This window comes from Fringilla coelebs, assembly GCF_963513975.1.
Source record: "Fringilla coelebs genome assembly, chromosome: 5".
Classification (NCBI taxonomy): Eukaryota; Metazoa; Chordata; class Aves; order Passeriformes; family Fringillidae; genus Fringilla; species Fringilla coelebs.
The window spans coordinates 3,392,729-3,401,396 of NC_140033.1; the positions used below are offsets into that span (position 1 = coordinate 3,392,729).

Consider the following 8,668-nt stretch of genomic DNA (forward strand, 5'->3'; position numbering starts at 1 on the left):
CAGTAACCATAAAACCTAAAGAAGATATTTTTTTTGTGGTTTATGACCTTGTTGCACTCTCACAGAGTGGGAGAGAAAGGACTTTCACCCCAGGTGCTTGGGCTCTGAGTAAGGAAGGCTGAGTTCACTCTGTAGGTTTGCTGGTTTATATGGAATCGTGGAGTTCTTTGGGTTGGAAAAGACATTTAAGGTCACTGAAATCCAACCACCAGCTTACCAGCACCATCATGGTCACCACCACACGATGTCCTCAATTGCTATATCCTTTTTTTTTTTTAACACTTACAGGGCTAATGCCTCCACCACTGCTGTGGGCAGCCTGTTCCAGGGTCTGACCACTCTTCCCATGAACAAATTCTTTCTAAAATGTAGTGTTAACCTCCCCTGGCACAACTTGAGGCTGTTTCCTAAAATGAAAGGTTCCGTTAATAGGACATTAGAACAAAAACAACAGCAAAGTGACGCAGTCCATTCCATAGCCTCTCTGCAAACCTGGTGTTCCCCACGTGCTGCCTGCTCAAATGGAATGATGCCTTTCCTTTTAAGAGTAGGAGATCCAATCTCTTTGCCATTTGATTGGTTAGGTTTAGTGCTGGTTGCTTATCAAACATTGAGAGCACCGCAGGGAGGGAAGTAGGGGAAGAAAAAAAACCCAAAAAGTAGTAGCAGAAGATGTTTTGGCAGTTAGCTACTTCTCTTGTAGAAGAGTTGTTTCCAGGACAACAAGGTTGATGGAGTTACAAAGTGAGCGTGTGTTTTCTTTCCTCTTCAACTGGTTAATCAGTGAGGTAGGAAAACTTGTGCTTTGTAGGTGAGTTGGGTTACATGAGCTATTTTTAGTCTGCACTTGATTGTCCGTGTGGTTCTTTTCAGCTATTTAGGAGATAACTGACATGCAAGAAATCACATTTGCTTCGTGGTTTTTTTTAAGGTCATACAATATTTTTTTAAATGACAATCTAGACTATTAACAGCTCTTTTTGGTATTTTTTAATGTGTTTGTTTCTCAAAGAAATAAAACAGCTTTGTTGCTTCAAGTTTCAAGCTCATCTCACTGGTGGGATGTGAGTTTCTTCCACTGTTTGCACAGAATTTTTCCTCTGTTGGTATAATACTCTTTTTTTTTTTTGTATATACTAATGATATACTGTCATGCAAATGAATTTGGAATAAATTAAAGTATTAATTTTCTCCCAGAGTATATTCAGCTGTAGGATTCCATTGTGAGATCTATTTTCAACTGGAGTTTGGAACTTGGAATAAGGCAGCCCTGAATTAAATGTAGTTGCCAATTTTAAAGGGGCACAGCTCACATAAAATCACACCCATCTCCAAAATATGTTGATCTATTTAAAATCTGGAGGAGTATGATGAAATCTGTACTTGTGTGGTTTTCCTTTGTATATTTGATTGTACTCTGAGTTTAATTTTTTTTGATTGTTTTTTTTCCTGCGCAACAACATTTTAAGAAAGAAATGCCTTTTTTTAAAAAAACCACAAATATTGGCTGTGCATTTTAGAGGCAGAAATAACAAAAATAGTGTCCAGGTCATTAGGGAAAAACACACTCCATAAAGCTCTATTGTTCTGCTAAATTAAATAGCTTCAAGTTTGACTGTGCCCCTTATAAATGAGTTGATGATATCATACCCCCTAATGATACATGTATTTCTTTCATATTGAGATTTTAGAATTTAGGATTAAAAAAACACTTACTGTGCATAGTTACCTGATGAATTAATGAGATACTCAGCTTCTTTCTGCATGTGTTGGGGTTCTGCTGGTGCTGAAGGTTGGATGCCATGTGCTAAGACCTGGTGATCACTGGAGAAAAATTAAGGTTTATTCTCCAGATCCATGATCCTTTATTGTTTGGAGACAATGACATGGCATAAAAGCGGCCATGCTCAGGTGATCCTGGTGATCACTGAATTCTTTCTGGGGCTTTCTAACTTCTTGGAAAAAGAAGGAAAGCAGTTTGACAAATCCATGCTGGCATTTACTTGTTGCTTTGTTATCCCTTCCTGGCAGCAAACTGTAGCCAGAGTCAGGATTCTTTCTGACTGGTGTCCTCCTCTTTCCATCTCTCTTTTTTTTTTTTGGCAAATACTTTTTTTTTTTTTCCCCACTTGTAAATTACCATTTTCAGCAGAACAAGAACTGCACTGACCTTGAGCGATGAGATGTTCTGGGCTTTGTTTTCCACTCTGTCCCTGGTTATTTAGTTATTCCATTTTCCATTATCTGGAGCAATCCAGTTCTTCTTCATGGAGGTTTTGAGTAGTTCTTCCAGGTCGCTGCTTAGCCTAGTAAGGGAATGAGGAATTCTTTTTCGCTGCTTCTGCTGGAAGTTTACTAATTATGTGTGGTTAAATAGAGAATGTAGCATCAGAGCATTCTTTTTCAGGACAATACTCTCATAACTCTACTTAGATTTTTCTGTTTGTTTTTCTGGTTGCTTGCTCTTCTTTTGCTACAATTCCCAGTAAGGTATGGATATAATTTTTCTATTTCTATAGATTTGAATCCAAAGCACAAAGCAAGACATAAGGAACAACCCTTCCAATATTCAACTTCCACTGAAGTGTCTTAGGGTGCCTGGAGCACAGGGGTAGCAGGTATGACCCCAAACCAAGAGCAAGTCATCACCTCTCTGAATTAGGTGCTGGAGGCCAACAAAAAACACTCACAGATCTAAGAAGACACCACAAAGATATCTTTGAGCAATAAAACTCTTTAAAAAAAAAGTTTATTCACTTTATCTGTGGCTACAACGAATTTCTTTGGTCAACTCTGCAGTAGGTTTTGGAATTTATTCCTAGTTTGTCAGTGTTATGCTCAAATCACCAAGCAGTCTCCAAGGTTCATCTTGATAGAGCAGTTTCAGGAATACTCTGGCAATCAAAGTCAGAGAAACAGTCAAGAAGGATGGAAATATTTTCCAGTGTTGACTGAAAGCAAGCAGTAAGCTTGAAGCATTACTTAACAATGTAATGAGAAACGTCAGTTCAAGCAAATACTTTTTTTTTTTTTAACAGAATTTGTTTTCTTTGTTGTGTTGCAGAAAAAGAAACGGTGGCTGAGTTGCACAAGTGAACCAGGACAACGCAAAATTGGGTCATTTTCCTATTTTGTAAGTCTGTTGGTCAGCTTTTCTATAAGACATCCATTTAATTATAAAGGCCATTATTTTTCCTCGTTTCCTGGTCTGTGAGTGCAGTTTGTAGAACTGTCTGGGTCCCCTGGTTTTGAGCCATGTGGCTCAGTGTGAGGGGCACAAGGTGGATCTTTCTCTGCCTTTGTCATTGCTGTGTCAAGGCACAAAGGAGGTCAAGGCTGGGTTGTGTCTTAATTCCTGTTGTACCTGTGGTGATCCAGGGATGTGCAGAGGAGAGGTTTGAAGGCAAGAAGGGCTGGGAAGGGATTTTGGCCTCCAAAAGTTGGTAGTATTGTCTGTAGTATCAGCTGGTGTAAGAAAACCTTGGACCTTACTTTGAGGTATTTTGCCTGAGTATTTTGGAATACATTTAAAACGTTCACTTGGGTGCTGTAAGAGTTCATGATTTGATGGGGCTTGGAGCAGCCTGCTCTAGTGGAAGGTTTAGCACAAGAGTTTTTCCATTTTGGTCAAAAGAGCAGCGTGTTCTTGGGTGGTGTTTTGCATAGGAAGCCTTACAGACCATCTTTGTGATTCACTTGTAGTATTGAATGGCACATTTTAAAGAGAGCTGCTTCCAACTGTCTCGAACAAGAGCGTGTTCTGTGTGATAACAACATCTACCCTGCAGATGTAATAACAAAACCCAAGGTGCTTTTACTGAATCTGGTTTCACACCAGCTAACAAGTGGACTCATTATAAGATGATGTGAGGTTTTCTATGTATTGACTCAACTCTAAAATATCTATAACTCTGCAAAATGCGTCTCAGCTTGTTTACTAAGTGAGAAGTGTTATTTTTAATGCATGGGTTTTGAAATTATTGGTGACTCCAGTTTTTCCAACAGCCTTTGTGGGGTGCTTTAGTTAAAATTGTTTTGTACTTTTATGGTTGCCATTTTAATTTATACCTATATCTTTATTTTTTAATTTTTTTTCTGTCAGAAAAGTTTTTAAGTAATTCCACAGAGTTGCTTTTTATAGACACTCAATATTAAAAAAAAAGCAAAAAAAAGCAGTAAAACATGTGTCAGGCATCTGCAATTCCTTCAGCATCATGTTTTCCACAATGATTTAATAGCTATTGAGTCTCCTCAAATATCTTTGTTTCCAAGACCTATTTTATGGTAATAAATCATCTTGGCTGTTAAATTCTTGAAATGATTCAGTAGGACAGTCGTTTCCTTAGCACATTCCCTGAGAGATCATAGATAGAAATGGAAAAGTCCTTAACCCGGTCAGCTTTTTCCCTGCAATACATGTGGTCAGTGCTGGAAGTGATAATGAAGTTGCCAACATTTGTTCTGGTGAACTGCAGTTGTCCAGTGTTCCCTGTTCATTTCTTGCTTTTTTTCAGTGAGTTTACTGTTTTCTGTTGAGGCACTAAATTACATTGAGGCACTAAATTACATTGAGAAATGCTGAGCCAGATACAGAATAAGAGACTTGTCATGGTGTGGTGAAACTTTTAATTTTAAAAAAGGCCTGTCTCAAAATTCATATAAAAACACCAATGAAATCACCCAAGGTTTCCTTCATTTCCTCTTCCATTTGCACCTGGGTTGGTGGTGGTGCAGTCCTTGGGGTAGAGGTTGATTTAATAAATTGTCAGGTATGTGAGGGTGGTTAAGTTGTGATACCTGGTCTGTCAATCCTTGTGGGGTAGTCATGCATTATGTAACCCCTTGTGGCTTTCTGACACCTTGAAAAAAGGCTGTTTAAATTGGTTATTGCTTACTGGGAGCAGGCAAGGAGGTAATTCAGCCAAGAGTACATGTGGAATTCTCTGTATTTAGTAGGTCATCTAGAGCATCACACGTGTGAAGGAAAAGGATGTATGGCTTTGGTCAAAATTCTGGACATCAGGAGTTCAGGGAAATAACAAGCAGGTTAGAGAGGGATTCAAGAAGAGATGGTATCCCTTGACCAAAAGTCTGAATCTCTGTGAATTACTGCTGGTTTCTTACTGTGATGTTTTCCAAGTTGAACATCAGATATGGTTGCAGCCTCTGTGGTTGTTGCCCAGAGAAGTCGTGTCTGTCTTCCCTGGAAATGTCCAAGGCCAGGCTGGATGGGGCTGGGAGAAACCTGGGATAGTGGAAAGTTTCCCTGCCCATGGGAGGGGGTTGGAACGAGATGATCTTTAAAGTCCTTTCAAATCCAAGCCTTTTAATGATACTTGAATCATCCTTTAGGTTGCGTGCTGAGAACTGCAGTAAGTTCTGGTGTTGATTACTCACATAAACATTTCCTTAAAACAATCAGTCTTTGTGATCTAGGGTTCTTGGTTCTCTTTCCTGCCTCAGAAAAGGAAGCAAAACTTTGCAGCTTCCCGAGGGTTTAGAGCAGATTAATGTATAAAATTAGATTAAATCTCTTACATTTGTTTTGGAAAAGGAAGCCTTGTATTCCTACAGGCCTCAGCTGCCAACAGAGATAATTCCATTTTGACTGTGCATTTTCATCAGGTGCTTTTACTGCCAGGCATAAACCTTCATTTTTTCAATGATGTCCTTTAAAATGATCCAAAATAACTTTTCTTGCAGTCACAATAGAGAACAACCTCTGCATTTAAAAGATGGGCTCCAGAATTCCATCTTCCCTGTAGGCTGTTGGCAAGAGTATGCTGTGTCATGGCATTCTGTTGATTCCAGTTGATGTCTTACAGAAAAAAAAACTTGTACCATGCACACAGACATATTTAGGGTTGGTAAAAGTATTTCTGTCATAGCCCTGTTTGAATTTTTGGTTGTGTGAGGCTGGTCTTAAAAGGGACCAGATGATCAGAAGCTCTTCAATGGCTGAGGAAGCATTCTGCTAACTCATGTACCTTCCACCAAGTGGCTTTGTCATTCATGTTTGTCACTTGGACCTGTGAGGTGAGGGCACCAGGGCTGCTTCAGATCTCAGGAACAACAATAACTATTGATACTTTAACTCTTCATCAGTAAAAGCCCAATATCTGACCTCAGGGTGAGCTCACTCCTGCCTCATCTCTGAGCAAGTAGGTACCATAGAGCATATTCCCCTTTACTCTGGATGAGAAGGAGGATTTGAAAAGAAAATAGCAGACAGCAAGGGTAAAGAAAGCCATTTTCCTCTTTGGGGGTCCCTTTTCTTCTGAGAAGGTCCATGGGTGTGGATGGTATGAAAGGAGACAAACCCTGAAGGGGTCAGTGAGGGGAGTAGCCATTCACACAGGCAGTGGGTATTCAAAGAGAAACTCTCCATTTGACAGTGCTGTCTTCTAGATGACTTAGAAACATAAAAACACCGGTTGGTTTTAAAAGAGAGCTTTTAATTTATGTCAGATGTGAAAGTACCTGTAAGTTTAATGTGTGCTCTGCAAAAAAAAAAAAAAAAGAAAAAAAAAAAAAGAGGAGCTTGCTAAAATGAGTTCTTAGATTTCCTTTACTCTGGCACCAGCATGGACACTGAGAACCTTTAATGTGTCTTTTGTAGGAGCAGTCCTTGTGCCACACGAGCTGTGTGCTGGAGTGATCTGTGTTACTCACTGCACTTCATGGTGCTAAAGGATGGTTTGTCAGGGTTTTGGATAATTGCCTCATCTCTGCCTGCAGTGAGGTGTGTCTGCATCTGAACAGATAATACATAAAATGCATTATACATGATATTAGTGCAGGAAATAGAGGCATCATAAATATATATATTTAGTAGCATCTTAGCAATTTCAATTTTCATAGTTTCCAAGCAATGTTTTCTCTCTTCATAGGATGGAGTGCTGCTTCAAATCAGTATTCAGTGCACCCATATGAAAAGAAATTTGGCTTTACTTAAAAATTTAGGACTTTCTTCTTTTTTCCTGTTTCCTTGGCTCTGAAATACTAATTCCTCTTGTACTGTATATGTACAGAAGAGGAGATAATGGGTGAGATACATCAGGAAAAAGAAAAATCTAACCAGCCCAGAATTAACACTTAAATCTATGTGGAAAACCTTGCTGGAGTGCAGAATGGATTTAGGATTTTAAAATGGAAGAATGGTAGGACATAGAGATGGAGCCTGGAGATCTGTGTGTTGTTTGTGCTTCTCATCTGTTGCATAAGCTTGGACAAGCTGCTTTGCATTTTCCTGCTTCATTTCTCCTGTCAGAGATCTGTGTGTTTTACTTGCTGTTGGTAAAGCACTTCAGAATCTTGAATTAGTATTATCATGGACTTCTCTGAGCTTACTTAAAATCCATTTCCTCCTCACTTAGGTTTTCCTAAGGACAAGAATAAATAGAAATTTCATTTTTTCCCAAATGCTATGGATTGACTGATATTCTGCAGCTGCTCAAGGTCAGATATAACTGTTTCTTTCTGCTGTCTGAGCATTCCCTGAGCAGCTCCAAATCCAGAGTCCTGTTGGGTACATTGTGTCTCTAATTCTCTTAGGGACATGGTCTGTCAAGAGGTGTTTCCTTCTTCATTGCATTCAGCAGCTTAGTGTTTCCAAGCTCCTGGTGTAACAGACCTTCACAGGCCGATCTTGCTCAGAAATCAGCCAGAGCCTGGAGCACTGTGTGTGGGTGGCTGACCTGGGTGATGCTGCAAACTCAGTTTGTACCCCCAAAAGCGCTGCCAGGGCATCAGTGCTCTCTGCAGCATCCTCTGGTGTGCGGCACAGCACTTCAGCACCCGTGCACCTCCTCACCTCCTGGTCCTCAGAAGTGCAGGACTGAGGCTCCTGCGCCAGACTGGGGCACAGAGAGTGTGAACCTCAGTGCAGGGAGGCGTTCTTGTCCTCAGGTGCTGCTCTTGCAAATACGTGGAGTGAATTCAAGCAGGAATTAGAGGGTGTGGATGCAGTGGTTAACCAGGAAAGTGCATTGATCCTGCTCAGCCAAGTGTTGCAGAAATTTAGTTTGTAGAGTGTTAAATCACTGCTGTTAGAAGAAGCCCCTCTCCAGTGAAACATCCCTGCTCAGAAGCAGCTGCCACACTGCTGGGCAGCTCTGCCTGCTCCATTTAAAACATTACCAGCATCCTGGCAAGGATCCCAGGGTCTGGGCTGAGGAAGTGGATGGTGTAAAAGCAGAACTGTTTGGGCTTTTTGTTCTGCCTCGATCCCTCAGCCTTGCTGCGACTGTGCTGTGACAGAGCATCTGCATCCCGCGTCTGGAGACACAGAGTGAGCTCCTGAAGGGTGGCTGCTCATCCCTGGGCTTCCGTTCAGGGGTGTTAAAAGCCCTGCAGGCTGTACACAAGCGAGCTGTAATTTATTTTAATTAAATACAATAGCTGCATGCACGCTGCAGAAGGGATAAGACAGGGATTCCCCACCTCTGATTTATCGTCTTGCTGTTTGGATTTCTTTGCCATTGTCTTCCCACTCACAGATTTATGCAGGGATGTCTCATCCTCTCCCTCCTGTGCCGTTAGCAATGGCATCTGTCTTTCAAAATACAGTTTTTCTTCAATTTTTTCTATTGTTGAGAAGCCATTCTTGCTGTGTATAGCAGAGCTGTCCCTGCCTTCCTCACACATACACACACACACACCTGTGCAA

General features: G+C 40.7%; 1 protein-coding gene across 2 annotated transcripts in view; it reads left to right on the top strand.

The window, feature by feature from the left end:
- LOC311153823 (uncharacterized protein) overlaps positions 1–3,164 on the top strand; it is a 61,211-nt gene extending 58,047 nt beyond the window's left edge. The window contains exon 4 of one of the 2 annotated variants that reach the window (XM_084205879.1): positions 3,065–3,164. The gene's annotated coding sequence lies outside the window, so the exon portion shown is untranslated. Of the gene's footprint in view, positions 1–2,519; positions 2,611–3,064 lie in introns of those variants that run through there. The other variant, XM_084205880.1, reaches the window with a different exon arrangement.
- Positions 3,165–8,668: the final 5,504 nt, after the last annotated feature.